The sequence below is a fragment of the Coregonus lavaretus genome, assembly GCF_964263955.1.
Source record: "Coregonus lavaretus genome assembly, chromosome: 8".
Taxonomy (NCBI): domain Eukaryota; kingdom Metazoa; phylum Chordata; class Actinopteri; order Salmoniformes; family Salmonidae; genus Coregonus; species Coregonus lavaretus.
Window position 1 is genome coordinate 7,021,148 of NC_139995.1, and position 19,323 is coordinate 7,040,470.

Here is a 19,323-nt window from a genome sequence, read left to right on the forward strand (position 1 = left end):
CCAGACACAAACCATTCACATGCTTGCCAACCAAATGTAATGACGAGTTCAATGTACAATGTCCTAAGCGCAATCGAGCAAACACTACCTCTTCCTTCCTAATCTGACCAGTTGTTGCCTTCTCACCAAGCTGCTTGCCTATTGTCCTGTAGCCCTTCCCAGCCTTTTGCAGGTCTACAATTTTATCCCTGATGTCCTTACACAGCTCTCTGGTCTTGGCCATTGTGGAGAGGTTGGAGTTTGTTTGATTGAGTGTGTGGACAGGTGTCTTTTATGTAGGTAACGACTTCAAACAGGTGCAGTTAATACAGGTAATGAGTGGAGAACAGGAGGGCTTCTTAAAGAAAAACTAACAGGTCTGTGAGAGACGGAATTCTTACTGGTTGGTAGGTGATCAAATACTTATGTCATGCAATAAAATGCAAATTAATTACTTAAAAATCATACAATGTGATTTTCTGGATTTTTGTTTTAGATTTCATCTCTCACAGTTGAAGTGTCCCTATGATCAAAATTACAGACCTCTACATGCTTTGTAAGTAGGAAAACCTGCAAAATCGGCAGTGTATCAAATACTTGTTCTCCCCACTGTAGATGCTGGCTCTTGTACTCAGAGTCCCATCTCTTCTGCCACACATCTATCAAAATGGCTCTGATCTTACATTTGGCCTCACCTCTACCCAGTGGAACATTAATATCAATTATATCTCGTTTCAAAGCTCTTTTGGCTAACTGGTCTACAATTTAATTCCCTTAAACACCTGAATGTGCTGGGACCCAGCAGAATGTCACTACTACACCCATTCTTTCAATTCTCCATAACATTAATACCTCCAATAGTAGGTCACTCCTATTAGATTTACCAGATGTTAAACTATTCAATACAGACAGAGAATCTGAGCATACTTTAATTCTAACAGGTTTTACGTCCTCCACCACCTGGAGGGCAACTATTATCGCCAACAGTTCAACTGAGTATACTGACAGTTCATCTGTTAGTGTTCTACATATCTGCACATCAAATTCAGGAACATAAACACCTGCTCCTGTGCGCCCACTATCTGGGTCCTTGGATCCATCTGTGAAAAGCGTTAAAAAAGCATAAAAACTTCTACCAATGTAATTGTCAACCAGTTTCCCTATATTACAGACTTCTGACCAATCTTTCAATTTCTCTACCAAGGTTAGATAATAATATAATAATAATATATAATATAATATGATCAACAACAAGATCTGGGAGTAACCATGGAGGAACATCCCCTATCATCACAGAAGGGCCAACCTCTAACTCTCTCAAACCACTCTCATCAGCAAGCTTTCCAACTGTCCAGCCAAAACCAATGCCTTGTCTACTAGTATATTGCTAACAGTCATCTAGAACAGTAGCAGTGGGATGCTCAACCGCACAGCTTCTCAACCTAACCCAATAAGCTAATGACAATTGTTTATGCTGTATATCCAAAGGCATTTCATGTTGGGTCCTGTGTAGCTCAGTTGGTAGAGCATGGCGCTGGCAACGCCAGGGTTGTAGGTTCGATTCCCACAGGGGGCCAGTATGACATTTTTTTAATGCACTCAGTCGCTCTGGATAAGAGTGTCTGCTAAATGACTCAAATGTAAAATCTCACCTGCCTCCACTAGTAAGGCACATACAGATCTTGATTTAAATGCACCAATACATTTCCTTAAAGCTATATACTGGATTCTGTCCAGCTTCTGAAGCCAAGTCTTCGCCGCTGTTCCATAAACTATACACTCGTAATCAATTGTCGTCCTGATCAGAGCTCTATAAATATCCATCAACAATTGTCTGTCAGCACCCCTTTCATAACTAGAGACAGAGCGCATAAGATTCACCACCTTCTTGCACTTTGTTTCAACATTTATGACATGATCTTTCCATGTACAGTGGGGAAAAAAAGTATTTAGTCAGCCACCAATTGTGCAAGTTCTCCCACTTAAAAAGATGAGAGAGGCCTGTAATTTTCATCATAGGTACACGTCAACTATGACAGACAAATTGAGAAAAAAAATCCAGAAAATCACATTGTAGGATTTTTTATGAATTTATTTGCAAATTATGGTGGAAAATAAGTATTTGGTCACCTACAAACAAGCAAGATTTCTGGCTCTCACAGACCTGTAACTTCTTCTTTAAGAGGCTCCTCTGTCCTCCACTCGTTACCTGTATTAATGGCACCTGTTTGAACTTGTTATCAGTATAAAAGACACCTGTCCACAACCTCAAACAGTCACACTCCAAACTCCACTATGGCCAAGACCAAAGAGCTGTCAAAGGACACCAGAAACAAAATTGTAGACCTGCACCAGGCTGGGAAGACTGAATCTGCAATAGGTAAGCAGCTTGGTTTGAAGAAATCAACTGTGGGAGCAATTATTAGGAAATGGAAGACATACAAGACCACTTATAATCTCCCTCGATCTGGGGCTCCACGCAAGATCTCACCCCGTGGGGTCAAAATGATCACAAGAACGTTTGACCTGTGTCATTGCCAACAAAGGGTATATAACAAAGTATTGAGAAACTTTTGTTATTGATCAAATACTTATTTTCCACCATAATTTGCAAATAAATTCATTAAAAATCCTACAATGTGATTTTCTGGATTTTTTTTCTCATTTTGTCTGTCATAGTTGACGTGTACCTATGATAAAAATTACAGGCCTCTCTCATCTTTTTAAGTGGGAGAACTTGCACAATTGGTGGCTGACTAAATACTTGGTGGCTGACTAAATACTTTTTCCCCCCACTGTATTCCATTACAAATCAGCCGTTTCCAGCTACAATAGCCATTTACAACATTAACAATGTCTACACTGTATTTCTGATCAATTTTATGTTATTTTAACGGACAAAAAATGTGCTTTTCTTTTGAAAACAGTTGAAGTCGGAAGTTTACATACACCTTAGCCAAATACATTTAAACTCTGTTTTTCACAATTCCTGACATTTAATACTAGTCAAAATTCCCTGTCTTAGGTCAGTTAGTCTCACCACTTTATTTTAAGAATGTGAAATATCAGAATAATAATAGAGAGAATGATTTATTTCAGCTTTTATTTCTTTAATCAAATTCCCAGTGGGTTAGAAGTTTACATACACTCAATTAGTATTTGGTAGCATTGCCTTTAAATTGTTTAACTTGGGTCAAACATTTCAGGTAGCCTTCCACAAGCTTCCCACAATAAGTTGGGTGAATTCTGGCCCATTCCTCCTGACAGAGCTGGTGTAACTGAGTCAGGTTTGTAGGCCTCCTTGCTCGCACACGCTTTTTCAGTTCTGCCCACAAATGTTCTATAGGGCTTTGTGATGACCACTCCAATACCTTGACTTTGTTGTCCTTAAGCAATTTTGCCACAACTTTGGAAGTATGCTTGGGGTCATTGTCCATTTGGAAGACCCATTTGCGACCAAGCTTTAACTTCCTGACTGATGTCTTGAGATGTTGCTTCAGTATATCCACATAATTTTCCTTCCTCATGATGCCATCTATTTTGTGAAGTGCACCAGTCCCTCCTGCAGCAAAGCACCCCCACAGCATGACGCTACCACCCCCGTGCTTCAGGGTTGGGATGGTGTTCTTCGGCTTGCAAGTCACTCCCTTATTCCTCTAAACATAACGATGGTCATTATGGCCAAACAGTTATATTTTTGTTTCATTAGACCAGAGGACATTTCTCTAAAAAGTACAATCTTTGTCCCCATGTGCAGTTGCAAACCATAGTCTGGCTTTTTTATGGCGGTTTTGGAGCAGTGGCTTCTTCCTTGCTGAGCAGCCTTTCAGGTTATATCGATATAGGACTCGTTTTACTGTGGATATAGATACTTTTGTACCTGTTTCCTCCAGCATCTTCACAAGGTCCTTTGCTGTTGTTCTGGGATTGATTTGCACTTTTTGCACTAAAGTACGTTCATCTCTAGGAGACAGAACGCGTCTCCTTCCTGAGCGGTATGACGGCTGCGTGGTCCCATGGTGTTTATACTTGCGTACTATTGTTTGTACAGATGAACGTGGTACCTTCAGGCGTTTGGAAATTACTCCCAAGGATGAACCAGACTTGTGGAGGTCTACAGTTTTTATTCTGAGGTCTTGGCTGATTTCTTTTGATTTTCACATGATGTCAAGCAAAGAGGTACTGAGTTTGAAGGTAGGCCTTGAAATACATCTACAGGTACACCTCCAATTGACTCAAATGAGGTCAATCAGCCTATCAGAATCTTCTAAAGCCATGCTATCGTTTTCTGGAATTTTCCAAGCTGTTTAAAGGCACAGTCAACTTAATGTATGTAAACTTCTGACCCACTGGAATTGTAGGAGAACATAACACAATAGATCTGGTAAAAGATAAAACAAACATAAAACATATGTTTTCTATTTTTATTTTTGTTGCTTGCATCATATTTGACATGAAAAAGAAAAGCCATATATTCAGATAGGAAGCTGGAGGTCATTTAGATGTTGTCTACAAGAGGACAACAGTGTATGTGCAAAGTTTCAGACTGATACCTTCAAGAATGAGGGAGTTACATAACACTTAGTTTGAAGTAACCCACGTGTCCCTCACGAGTTTGCCCAAATGTACCCAAGTGTCCTCCAAGTGGCCGAATTGGTAAATTGATACATTTTCAAGTACATAACTATAGAGAACATACGAAAATGCTATGGTAATAAAAAATAAAACTTTACACACTCCCAGGAATGTCATACACGATGGATAATTAGCTTCCTTACATAGAAGGTACTAACAGGAGATGCAACAAGAATGCTGTTCCAATGCCTCCCAACACAGAAGTTAACTATTTAAGATAAGGGCCAAGTTAGCAGCCAACACTGATCTAATGTCATAAGTGAACACACCACAAAAATATACACTACCAGTCAAAAGTTTGGACACACCTACTCATTCAAGGCTTTTTCTTTATTTTTTTACATTGTAGAATAATAGTGAAGACATCAAAACTATGAAATAACACATATGGAATCATGTAGTCACCAAAAAAGTGTTAAACAAATCAAAATATATTTGAGATTTGACATTCTTCAAATAGCCACGCTTTGCCTTGATGACAGCTTTGCACACTCTTGGCATTCTCTCAACCAGATTCATAAGGTAGTCACCTGGAATGCATTTCAATTAATAGGTGTGCCTTCTTAAAGTTAATTTCTGGAATGTATTTCCTTCTTAATGCGTTTGAGCCAATCAGTTGTGTTGTGACATGGTAGGGGGGTATACAGAAGATAGTCCTATTTGGTAAAAGACCAAGTCCATATTATGGCAAGAACAGCTCAAATAAGCAAAGAGAAATGACAGTCCATCATTACTTTAAGACATGAAGGTCAGTCAATACGGAACATTTCAAGAACTTTGAAAGTTTCTTAAAGTGCAGTCGCAAAAACCATCAAGCGCAATGATGAAACTGGTTCTCATGAGGACCCCCACAGAAATGGAAGAACCAGAGTTACCTCTGCTGCAGAGGATAAGTTAATTAGCGTTACCAGCCTCAGAAATTGCAGCCCAAATAAATGCTTCACAGAGTTCAAGTAACAGACACATCTCAACATCAACTGTTCAGAGGGGACTGAGTGAATCAGGCCTTCATGGTCGAATTGCTGCAAAGAAACCACAACTAAAGTACACCAATAACAAGAAGAGACCTACTTGGGCCACGAAACACGAGCAATGGACATTACACCGGTGGAAAATTGTCCTTTGGGCTGGAGTCGAAATTGCACACAGGTGGACTTTATTTAACTAATTATGTGACTTCTGAAGGTAATTGGTTACACCAGATCTTATTTAGGGGCTTCATAGCAAAGGGGGTGAATACATATGCACGCACCACTTTTCTATTATTAATTTTTTACAATTATTTTAAACAAGCAATTTTTTTCATTTCACGTCACCATTTTTGAGTATTTTGTGTATGTCCATTACATGAAATCCAAATAAAATCAATTTAAATTACAGGTTGTAATGTAACAAAATAGGAAAAACGCCAAGGGGGATGAATACTTTTGCAAGGCACTGTATATTCACTAAGTCCTCATCTACTGGTTCTGTGACACTTTCCCGGTCTATTTCTGCTATAATCTCGTCCAAATCTGTATACCTGGACTTTGATTTAGCTTTTCCAGTATTAGTAGCCATATTGTACTTTCAAAATTTGCAGATAACTTTTTTACTAAATCGAGCTGTGCATAACGCGATGCGCCACTTCCTTGTTTAGATTTCCAATGGACACTAAACTGCGTTGCGCGTGTGCTGAATACACAGGCTTTTCCTCAGACAAAGGACCATAGCATACTCATGTAAAGCCCGGCTCATTGGCTATCTAGCCAGCTATGTTTCAAAACGATAGGTGGTCATTGGACCAAGATACAGTCAATCAAGTGAACACCGCCCGTCTCATCAGCACGTAATGATGTCGTGTCTTTGTGGCAAAAAACATTTTTGTATTGGATATACCTAATGCAGAATGTTGAAGGAAAGGCTGGTTACCTTCTGGAGTGTCTGAGGAATAAATAGGAACCTAACTTGACTGGCTGAAACAAGGTTTAGCTTTCAATTTTCACAGATGTATTTCTTTGCAAGTTTAACGAGTGAAAATACAACATGGATCGTGCATACAACATGGATCGTGTTAGGATATAAAAATGGATTTTATCAAACAAATATATGCTATATTTTATCTCTGGGACCCTCAGGATGACAAATCAGAGCAAGATCACCGAATGTAAGTACATTCTTGACCTTCAGATGTGAACCTGTAGGAAACTTTATGCTGAAGCACTGAAATTCCCACCTAAGAAACTATGGTTCTCAGAATGTTATGTGCTAGCTGGGTAATCTGCACCATTCCCAGAATGTTGTGGGAAGGTTGTATGCAAAATAACCATAGGACAACCACGCTCTCACCAAGCTCTAAGAAACATATGGTTCTCAGAAAGTTATGTGCTAGTTGGGTGTGATGCAAGTCGGACTACAGTTCTGAAGGTAAAGAATGTACTTACATTCAGTGATCTTGCTCTGATTTGTCATCTTGAGAGTCCCAGAGGTAACATATAGCATAGGTACACTACTTGGCCACTGGCCACACTATCCCCTCTGATTCCTATAACAGGAATGAGGACATCTCATCGGACAGAGACTGTCCTCAGGTTTCTAAAAGTTTTGATTTCAGTCACCACGGCCACACTGTCCAGATACAATATAGGATTGAGAGAGACAGAGGGAGAGAGAGGGAGAAGAGAGGCCCTTATATTACGCTGTCTCCACAGCAACACACTGTACTCATCTCAAAGGTCAAATAGGGGGTGCATATATTTGTTCTATTTCACTGCATGTAGAAGTGGGTACCCTGTACGAGTGTGAGGTGTGAAATGGAAATGTGTTTTTTGCATATCCCAACTCCCCCTGAGACACCCTCAGAGAGTGGGGTCACTAACATCTATATCTCATGTCCCGTGTCATCAGTGGTATGGACGTTGTCATTAGACCACTGTGTCAGTGGAGGCTGCTGAGGGGAGGACGGCTCATCATAATGGCCGGAGCGGCTTAAATGCAAACCATGTGTTTGATGTATTTGATACCAGTCCACATATTCCGCTCCAGCCATTACCACGAGCCTGTCCTCCCCAATTAAGGTGGCACCAACCTCTTGTGCACTGTGTGTATAGAAAACGTGGACTGAATAAGGTGGTTTTGACATGTTCAGAGTGCCACCATGACAGGTCGATAAGAATGCAGATGAAATGAGGAGATGAAGCAGGAATCCAAATAATGGGATTTTATTGCACACAAACACTGCAGCACATGGGGAAAGGTTGCAGGATAATGCTGTGGTATACTAGGTAAATACAAAAAGGGAGATACAAACACATGTCAACATACAAGCATGACTGACAAGTGCAAAAGGGATGAATAACTGAGCTGCATCTTACATGCTGGACTGACAGGAAATTGTTCTAAGTAATTTGGCAGCAGCATATAAACTAACAGCAACTAAATATATCTTAATATGAATATACATTTATACATATTCTTCAATAATGAAAGGCACTCACTTGTCAGTCACAAACAACATGGAAAGGAAAACATAAGTTGACTGCCCCATGCATTCACCATGCATTCATAAAAAAAGACTGTAGGGAGAAACTGCTGCTTAAATAGTCAAGGGTGCTAATGAGAAAGGTGGAGACAGGTGAGGTGCAGTGGTGTGTGTTCATGGATGCCAACGGAAGCCAGGCTTCCCAATTTTTTTACAAGAACACCCCCCCCCCAAAAAAAAAACATATAAAATAATGTATCTTTAGTGTCTCTGTGTTTCATAATTTCCCTTCAATTCGCAAAAGGCTGAATGTATCTCACTGGAGAAATCATCAGAGCGAGCGAAACAGTGCCCCTCTGTTTCTGTATGTGTAGCCCATCTATCTGATGCTGTCTGGTCAAAAAGAGTACGATATTGTTGCCACCAATAGCATTGAATGCAAGAGAAGCCTGTGAGCATTTGGCCTCCTTGATAAAACAAATATAAAATAATAGCCAATTAGCATTGAGCTAAACTGAGTGAGCTCAACTGTGAATGGTCCTGGCGCACCAAAAAAAAAAGAGTCAAGGGAAGCCAGTTTGGATTTGGCTTCACACCAATCACATCATATCAAATGTCAAATTGTAGAGCCACCTTTTGCAGCAATTACAGCTGCAAGTCTCTTGGGGTATGTCTCTGTAAACTTGGCTCATCTAGCCACTGCGATTTTTGCCCATTCTTCAAGGCAAAACTGCTCCAGCTCCTTCAAGTTGGATGGGTTCCGCTGGTGTACAGCAATCTTTAAGTCATACCACAGATTCTCAATTGGATTGAGGTCCGGGCTTTGACTAGGCCATTCCAAGACATTTAAATGTTTCCCCTTAAACCACTCGAGTGTTGCTTTAGCAGTATGCATAGGGTCATTGACCTGCTGGAAGTTGAACCTCCGTCCCAGTCTCAAATCTCTGGAAGACTGAAACAGGTTTCCTGCAAGAATTTCCTTGTATTTAGCGTCATCCATCATTTCTTCAATTCTGACCAGTTTCCCAGTCCCTGCTGATGAAAAACATCCCCACAGCATGATGCTGCCACCACCATGCTTCACTGTGGGTATGGTGTTCTCGGGTGATGAGAGGTGTTGGGTTTGCGCCAGACATAGCGTTTTCCTTGATGGCCAAAAAGCTCAATTTTAGTCTCATCTGACCAGAGCACCTTTTTCCATATGTTTGGGGAGTCTCCCACATGGCTATTGGTGAACACCAAACGTGTTTGCTTATTTTTTTCTTTAAACAATGGCTTTTTTTCTGGCCACTCCTCCATAAAGCCCAGCTCTGTGGAGTGTACGGCTTAAAGTGGTCCTATGGACAGATACTCCAATCTCCGATGTGGAGCTTTGCAGCTCCTTCAGGGTTATCTTTGGGCTCTTTGTTGCCTCTCTGATTAATGCCCTCCTTGCCTGGTCCCTGAGTTTTGGTGGGCGGCCCTCTCTTGGCAGGTTTGTTGTGGTGCCATATTCTTTCCATTTTTAAAAATGGATTTAATGGTGCTCCGTGGGATGTTCAAAGTTTTGGATAATTTTTTATAACCCAACCCTGATCTGCACTTCTCCACAACTTTGTCCCTGACCTGTTTGGAGAGCTCCTTGGTCTTCATGGTGCCGTTTGGTGGTGCCCCTTGCATATAAATTAGATGTATACTTTATTTTAAAATGTATATCCCTCATCTGCACAAAACTGAAAGCTCTCTCTCACACCCCTGCTCACAGACACACATTGGTTCTGGGATACGCAACCATTTCCTTTCTCACTCACTTAACGCCACACTTTTCCAAACACAAAAACGCACACCACACCTTCCCTGTGTAGCTCAGTTGGTAGAGGATGGCGCTTACAACGCCAGGGTTGTGGGTTCGTTTCCCACGGGGGGCCAGTATGATATTTTTTTTTTTTTATAAATGTACAGTGGGGAAAAAAAGTATTTAGTCAGCCACCAATTGTGCAAGTTCTCCCACTTAAAAAGATGAGAGAGGCCTGTAATTTTCATCATAGGTACACGTCAACTATGACAGACAAATTGAGAAAAAAAAAATCCAGAAAATCACATTGTAGGATTTTTAATGAATTTATTTGCAAATTATGGTGGAAAATAAGTATTTGGTCACCTACAAACAAGCAAGATTTCTGGCTCTCACAGACCTGTAACTTCTTCTTTAAGAGGCTCCTCTGTCCTCCACTCGTTACCTGTATTAATGGCACCTGTTTGAACTTGTTATCAGTATAAAAGACACCTGTCCACAACCTCAAACAGTCACACTCCAAACTCCACTATGGCCAAGACCAAAGAGCTGTCAAAGGACACCAGAAACAAAATTGTAGACCTGCACCAGGCTGGGAAGACTGAATCTGCAATAGGTAAGCAGCTTGGTTTGAAGAAATCAACTGTGGGAGCAATTATTAGGAAATGGAAGACATACAAGACCACTGATAATCTCCCTCGATCTGGGGCTCCACGCAAGATTTCACCCCGTGGGGTCAAAATGATCACAAGAACGGTGAGCAAAAATCCCAGAACCACACGGGGGGACCTAGTGAATGACCTGCAAAGAGCTGGGACCAAAGTAACAAAGCCTACCATCAGTAACACACTCCGCCGCCAGGGACTCAAATCCTGCAGTGCAAGACGTGTCCCCCTGCTTAAGCCAGTACATGTCCAGGCCCGTCTGAAGTTTGCTAGAGTGCATTTGGATGATCCAGAAGAGGATTGGGAGAATGTCATATGGTCAGATGAAACCAAAATAGAACTTTTTGGTAAAAACTCAACTCGTCGTGTTTGGAAGACAAAGAATGCTGAGTTGCATCCAAAGAACACCATACCTACTGTGAAGCATGGGGGTGGAAACATCATGCTTTGGGGCTGTTTTTCTGCATAGGGATCAGGACGACTGATCCGTGTAAAGGAAAGAATGAATGGGGCCATGTATCGTGAGATTTTGAGTGAAAACCTCCTTCCATCAGCAAGGGCATTGAAGATGAAACGTGGCTGGGTCTTTCAGCATGACAATGATCCCAAACACACCACCCGGGCAACGAAGGAGTGGCTTCGTAAGAAGAATTTCAAGGTCCTGGAGTGGCCTAGCCAGTCTCCAGATCTCAACCCCATAGAATATCTTTGGAGGGAGTTGAAAGTCCGTGTTGCCCAGCGACAGCCCCAAATCATCACTGCTCTAGAGGAGATCTGCATGGAGGAATGGGCCAAAATACCAGCAACAGTGTGTGAAAACCTTGTGAAGACTTACAGAAAACGTTTGAGCTGTGTCATTGCCAACAAAGGGTATATAACAAAGTATTAAGAAACTTTTGTTATTGACCAAATACTTATTTTCCACCATAATTTGCAAATAAATTCATTAAAAATCCTACAATGTGATTTTCTGGAAATTTTTTTCTCATTTTGTCTGTCATAGTTGACGTGTACCTATGATGAAAATTACAGGCCTCTCTCATCTTTTTAAGTGGGAGAACTTGCACAATTGGTGGCTGACTAAATACTTTTTTCCCCACTGTATGGACTCACTAACTGTAAGTCGCTCTGGATAAGACCGTCTTCTAAATGACTAGATGTACAGCACTAGTGTCAGCATGACTATCCTTCTTCTCAGGAGCACAATATTCATTCATTCATGGTTTTCTCCCTGAGAGTCTGGCCCACACATCTCTCTCAACCTCTACGTGGCGGGATGTCACACGCTGTGGAGGTGGAATCATCTCAAGGACTTCATCAAACTGATACCAGTGGATGTCGTCTCGAGAAGGCCAGAAAAATCTGTTTGATCCTACACGGTACATACATTTCACTTGTACACTCATTTCATCCGTGCCGAGGATGATGCCTGGATAAAGCTCATCATCATATTCCACTACACACCACTGCCCAAGAAGACCTGGATTTCGTCCACAGGTTGTGGATTTTCCTCATTGGCTGGCTGTTCTGGAGGAGCCAGGACCTTCTGCCTGAAACTGAAGTGCTGTGTGTTAAAGCATGTACAGTTTAGGTCCTTCTTTGTTGAACAAAGGCAGCTGACATCACCAGACATCAGCTCACCAGGAGCAAGGGTGATGACCTGGTGTATTCTCATGGTGGAGGGCACCGCTTCTATCGGGCTTGGCATCATCTCCATCGCACGTTCAACATCGGCACTCTTCACAAAGAACAGCTTCACTGACGTGTTTGTCTCACGGAGGGCTTTGTAAAGCTCCTGTGCATCACTGATATCACGGCCCTTAGCCACCAACCTGTCCGCCGTTCTCTTCAATGTTCCTCCCACACCATCAGGAGCCCCTTTTACATGGCTTGACTCAAAAAAGTTCCATGTACCAGCTTTGAATCCACGTTTGTGTAATTCTGTTGTGAAAAGCAGGAAGTTGCCTCTGCTTATACTGTGTGCAAGAGCCATCACTAAAAAAGTGCAATACAGACACTTGTGAAAATGAAAATGAAAATGTATGCACTCACTAACTAAGTCGCTCTGGATAAGAGCGTCTGCTAAATGACTAAAATTTAAATGTTGTGGATGTGTGGCCTGAAGGTGGTCTAGCACTGGATCAAGGTGTTTCCATATAGCAGGGGGCCTTTGTGCCTAGAGGGGGAGATCGTTGTGAAGCATATAGGCTCCTGTTGGCCAGCATACAGTACCCCAGTATGTAGTGGCCTGCTGGTGGGAGGCCCCAAGGTGAACAGCTTGGACCTTCAGTGTGTATTTGCAGACATAGTTCTATGAAAAGTCCACATGGATCAAGGCCTCCACCATTGGCATGTTACGGGGTTGAGTGTGACAGGGTTTAGTTTTTTAGCTCAAAATGGCCTCTGCTCCTCATGTGGTGAAGGACAGGAGACCACATGGTGTGCATGAAATTAATAGATTGTATATTTTTATGGGTTAAAGAACAAAGCCATACGTTTCCTGACCGGTAAAATAGAACGTTTTTTAAACGTTCTGAGAAGAGAAGTGAACATTTCACCTGTAATGGGAAATTACATTTTTAGGTTGCAGGGAGGTTCTGAGAACATTTTACTAAGGATCCCTGAAAGTTTTCCTGCCAGGTTTTATTAACTTTCTGAGAACAAAAATTATACGTTATTTGAAGATAATTAAATAACATTCTGAAAACATGTTTCTATAAGACTTTCAATAACGCTGTTAGTTTAACTGTTTTGAACTGCAACCTAAAAATGAACGTTCCCAGAACAGGCAAAATTATCACTTCCGTTCTCACAATGTATAAAAAATGTTCAGTTTTACCGGTCCTCGAAATGTATGGCTTCTTTCCCAGAACCAATGGGAAACCAAAAATGAACGTTCCCACAACTTCCAAGGTACCAAATGTGCTAGCTGGGAAACATGTTGTGTTGCCATGAGCAAGCGGATACTGAAGCAGATTCAGTCTAGCCCTACTCGTGATCAATGTATATAAACATGTGAATATATTATACATGTCAATGCTTGTGATGGAGAATAACAATGTTCCTGAGGCACATTTCTGGCTTCTCACATTCGTGCTTAACTTTACGCTCGTGGAAATTGGCCTATATGGATAGGGCTAAATTGAAATGTTTCTTACAGAAGAAATATGGAAATGCATAACCATGGTAGCAATTAAAAGGGAACAGTTTGGGGGTAATGGGAAAATTATTAGACTAAAGGTGAGGACATAACAGTTCACATGACTGAATGCAAACATTACACTTGATTTGATGTGCATTTTACATTCACTGTACTTTTCGCTGCATTTGTAGATAACAAAATCAGAAAATACTGTGTATACATTCAGTAACATGATAATATTCTTGGACATTTGTGGTAGGTGCAACATAAGACAGAAAAATGACAAGGGTTTGAGTGTGACTTCTGTTTCCAAGTGGCCACACACCTCTCTAAAGTGTGCACAGTTCCTAAGTAATGTCAATGCACTTTTATGACTCAAAGATGAGTCTTCAAGAATAGGGTGGTTTTTTAGCTCTCCTTAGCTGTGCCGTTGTGGAACTAGAGCAAGCACACTTGTAGTTGTTTTGTTTAGAACACAGCCCTGAATCCCCGCCTCTACATAATTACTGCTGTTGTTTACGCAATCCAAAAACGGTCCGTTATAAATCTCAATCTGGGTCTGGTGGGCATAATTTGAAAGCTTGTTCTATTGCCAACATAACTAGCTATACTGAACAAAAATATAAATGCAACATGCAACAATTTCAACGATTTTACTGAGTTACAGTTCATATAAGGAAATCAGTCAATTGAAATTAATTCATTAGGCCCTAATCTATAGATTTCACATGACTGGGCAGGGGCATAGGCCCACCCACTTGAGAGCCAGGCCCACCCACTGGGGAGCCAGGCCCAGTCAATCAGAATGAGTTTTTCCCCACAAAAAGGGCTTTTTTACAGACAGAAATACTCCTCAGTTTCATCAGCTGTCCGGGTGGATGGTCTTTGATGGTCCCGCAGGTAAAGAAGCTGGATGTGGAGGTCTTGAGCTGCCGTTGTTACACGTGGTCTTCCGTTGTGAGGACGGTTGGACGTACTGCCAAATTCTCTAAAACAACGTTTGAGGCAGCTTATGGTAGACAAATGAACATTCAGTTCTCTGGCAACAGCTCTGGTGGACATTTCGGCAGCATGCCAATTGCATCTCCCTCAAACCTTGAGACATATGTGGCATTGTGTTGTGTGACAAAACTGCACATTTTAGAGTGGCCTTTTATTGTCCCCAGCACTATTTAATCAGCTTCTTGATATGTCACACCTGTCAGGTGGATTGATTCTCTTGGCAAAGGAGAAATGCTCACTAACAGGGATGTAAACAAATGTGTGCAAAGAATTGGAGAGAAATAAGGTTTTTGTGCGTATGGAACATTTCTGGGATCTTTTATTTCAGCTCATGAAACATGGGACCAACACTTTACATGTTGCGTTTATATTTTTGTTCAGTATAAATGATAAAATACAATCTTACAGTGTTAGGCTTTCACAAGGCAATTCAGAGAAGCAGATTGTAATTTTGGTGCGCATAGAATGTAGTCATGCGTGGTCCACGGCAAATGTTCTTCATAATAGAACAAACATAGGCTCATTCTGTTCAGGACAATCCAGGGAATAGCGCCATGTCATCTTGTAACTGTACATCAACCATACTGTTCATAACCGTTGACACTGTATATGACATGAGTTTTATGATATGGAAATGTGAAGTACACATTTGGACTCAGGGGTGTTTGGCTTGTATGACATCAAAGCGGTATTTCATTATAATCCTCAACGTCTCATCTTTCAAAATACATCGAGTCCTCATACTTTACAGCATTTCCCTCACTCCGACAACAAAAAATGTGCAAAGGTTGCTCAATTAGCAGGAGGGATCGGGGCAACTTCTTGTCACGCGCGGTGCTCAAGTTCAGAACATCTGTCAGTCAAAACCCATTCAGAGCTGTGAAGCAGAGACCCTGAGCTCTGACGTCATGTATAGCATGTTACTGTACAGCCACTGCGTTCCGATTTAGGAGCTTATCAGTGTCGAAATCTGCAATTTTCAACCCGTTTATGGGTTTGAGTGTAAAGGGCTACATAGCGTGAGTGAAAACTAGACCATATCTACAAAGGGAATATAGTGTGTATGAATTACTCTACATAGAGTATGGCTTTGAATGAACCCACACTCACAACAAACAAACAAACAAACACATTTCAGTGAGACTTTATTCTCATAGGCGTATATCAGCCAGTGACTAACAGGGTAGGACAAGGTAGGGTAGGATAGGCCTTGGTCAGGAAATACCTCACCGTGGGAAGCAGTAAAGAGGAACCATATTATTTTGGGTGAGATACACACACACACACACACACACACACAAAGGCTCATGGCAGAAACCAGGGCTGCGTTCAGTATGTTTTTACATTCTGGAACATTAAATTGAATGGAAACGGCGCTGTACTGAACAACCAGTTGAAAGATGGGGAGGGGTTGGGTTTTGGGTTGGGGAACGCTGTCAGTATGGCCACTGCCCTTTAAATACGTCACTCATTGCTTCAAGCCACACCTTGCCACACCCACCAAACGGGAGCAAACATACCTCAAAGTCTGTTCAAGAACGTACAAGAACGTTTTGGGTAAATGTGTCGTTCAGTACAAACCGTCCCGCAATGTAGCAAACGTTCAAGTGAACTGAACACGCCACGTTTTCCCTCTATTCTGGCCACGCCCATTCCTTGCCCTCACCTCACCAGTAGCGGTGCATGGGTAAAAGCATTGGGGAAGCCAAGCCAGGAAAAAAAGCCATATTACAACATGTGTTGTGATAATTGCGTTGTTTGCTCTATACCCTGTTAGTTCATATGCCTTGCCACTATGATATACAGTATAGGCCTAAGGCAAAGACAAAAAAAATACACAGTGGCAGAATTCAACCACACCTGTGTTTCATCACAAAACCGGAGAGCAACATCTGTCCGGTGGCCACAAAGCATATTGCATGTAACAAACAGTTACATGACCTACAGCATGTTCATGTTTCGGACATTTTCGGACTACTAAACAACTATTGATTCAGAACACCGGAGAGTTACTGCAAGTCACAAAGAAAACAGGAGCTGCCTCCACTATTCCAGCACCACTTCAACGTCAACATTTCAACATCATCAAATCACTTCTGCTTAGTCTAACACAGTGACCACTAAAAGATACCAAAAACTATTTCGTCCAATCAACGTCATCTAAATATGATGTGGCTGTCCATGGTACTGATTTATGTGTGTGTGTGCGTGCATAAGAAGAAAAAACATGTTGACTCACCCTACTTGTAGAGAAACGCCAATGCCATCCTCTCTTTCATGTTGCTCAAACGGTCTATGACTCTGTCATACAGTAGCTACATGCTTTTAGTTTTTGTTGTCCTAGGCTACCTGGCTAAAATGCTTGCTCGCTAGCCCTCACTTCCTTTCATGGGCAATGATGAGCCAGCTAGTTAACATTAGCCTACTACATGTAGCTACATATTGAACTTCCATCCTGTCAGGCCAGGGACACAATGTATGAATTTATGGTTTGGATCAGAATCACCATTATAATCCTTGGTCAGTACGGAGAATAAAGTAAAGTCAAAATCCACAGCTAGTTTAGGAAAGGGCCAATTTTAGCAAGCTAGCTACCCACCGGAGGACAACAACAACACAACGAGATGCAACAATTGACGTTGTTTCTGTCAATGACATTTGGCGTTTGATGTGATGTGATTGGTGTGAAGCCAAATCCAAACTGGCTTCCCTTGACACTTTTTTTTGGTGCGCCAGGACCATTCACAGTTGAGCTCACTCAGTTTAGCTCAACGCTGATTGGCTATTATTTTATATTTGTTTTATCAAGGAGGCCAAATGCTCACAGGCTTCTCTTGCATTCAATGCTATTGGTGGCAACAATATCGTACTCTTTTTGACCAGACAGCATCAGATACATGTGCTACACGTAGAGAGACAGAGGGGCGCTGTTTCACTCGCTCTGATGATTTCTCCAGTGAGATACATTCAACCTCTTGCGAATTGAAGGAAGATTATGAAACATTGAGAGACTAAAGATACATTATTTTATTTTTATTTTTATTATTTTGGGGGGGGGGGGGTCTTGTAAAAAAAATTGGGAAGCCTGGCTTCCGTTGGCATACATGAATACACACCACTGCACCTCACCTGTCTCCACCTTTCTCATTAGCACCCTTGACTATTTAAGCAGCAGTTTCTCCCTACAGTCTTTCTTATGAATGCATGGTGAATGCATGGGGCAGTCAACTTATGTTTTCCTTTCTATGTTGAGTGCCTTTCATTATTGAAGAATATGTATAAATGTATATTCATATTAAGATATGTTGAGCATAGTTTATATGCTGCTGCCAAATTACTTAGAACAATTTCCTGTCAGTCCAGCATGTAAGATGCAGCTCAGTTATTCATCCCTTTTGCACTTGTCAGTTATGCTTGTATGTTAACATGTGTTTGTATCTCCCTTTTGTATTTACCTAGTAAACCACAGCATTATCCTGCAACCTTTCCCCATGTGCTGCAGTGTTTGTGTGCAATAAATCCCATTATTTGGATTCCTGCTTCATCTCCTCATTTAATCTGCGTTCTTATCGACCTGTCATGGTGGCACTCTGAACATGTCAAAACCACCTTATACAGTCCACGTTTTCTATACACACAGTGCACAAGAGGTTGGTGCCACCTTAATTAGCGAGGACAGGCTAGTGGTAATGACTGGAGCGGAATATGTGGACTGGTATCAAATACATTAAACACATGGTTTCCATTTACGCCACTCCGGCCATTATGATGAGCCGTCCTCCCCTCAGCAGCCTCCACTGACACAGTGGTCTAATGACAACGTCCATACCACTGATGACACGGGACATGAGATATAGATGTTAGTGACCCCACTCTCTGAGGGTGTCTAAGGGGGAGTTGGGATATGCAAAAAACACATTTCCATTTCACACCTCACACTCGTACAGGGTACCCACTTCTAAATGCAGTGAAACAGAACAAATATAAGCACCCCCTATTTGACCTTTGAGATGAGTACAGTGTGTTGCTGTGGAGACAGGGTAATATAAGAGCCTCTCTTCTCTCTCTCTCTCCCTCTGTCTCTCTCAATCCTATATTGTATCTGGACAGTGTGGCCATGGTGACTGAAATCAAAACCTTTAGAAACCTGAGGACAGTCTCTGTCCGATGAGATGTCCTCATTCCTGTTATACGAATAAGAGGGGATAGTGTGGCCAGTGGCCAAGTAGTGTACCTATGCTATATGTTACCTCTGGGACTCTCAAGATGACAAATCAGAGCAAGATCACTGAATGTAAGTACATTCTTTACCTTCAGAACTGTAGTCCGACTGGCATCACACCCAACTAGCACATAACTTTCAGAGAACCATATGTTTCTTAGAGCTTGGTGAGAGCGTGGTTGTCCTATGGTTATTTTGCATACAACCTTCCCACAACATTCTGGGAATGGTGCAGGATACCCAGCTAGCACATAACATTCTGAGAACCATAGTTTCTTAGGTGGGAATTTCAGTACTTCAGCATAAAGTATCCTACAGGTTTCCTCATGGTTCTATTTAAAGTAATGTTCTCAAATTGTTCAGAGAACGTTAACTACTACTGGATGGGTGTCCCGTGAACGGGACAGTTGTTGCTCAATATGCATAATGTGACTACAACAACGT

At 41.6% G+C, this 19,323-nt stretch overlaps 1 pseudogene across 1 annotated transcript in view; it reads right to left on the minus strand.

The window, feature by feature from the left end:
• Window positions 1-12,230, minus strand: part of LOC311133094 (trypsin-3-like) — a 29,458-nt pseudogene extending 17,228 nt beyond the window's left edge. Inside the window, exon 1 of the transcript in view lies at window positions 12,155-12,230. The product of the transcript in view is annotated as a trypsin-3-like (transcript). The remainder of the gene's footprint in view (window positions 1-12,154) is intronic.
• Between the last annotated feature and the right edge of the window lie 7,093 nt (window positions 12,231-19,323).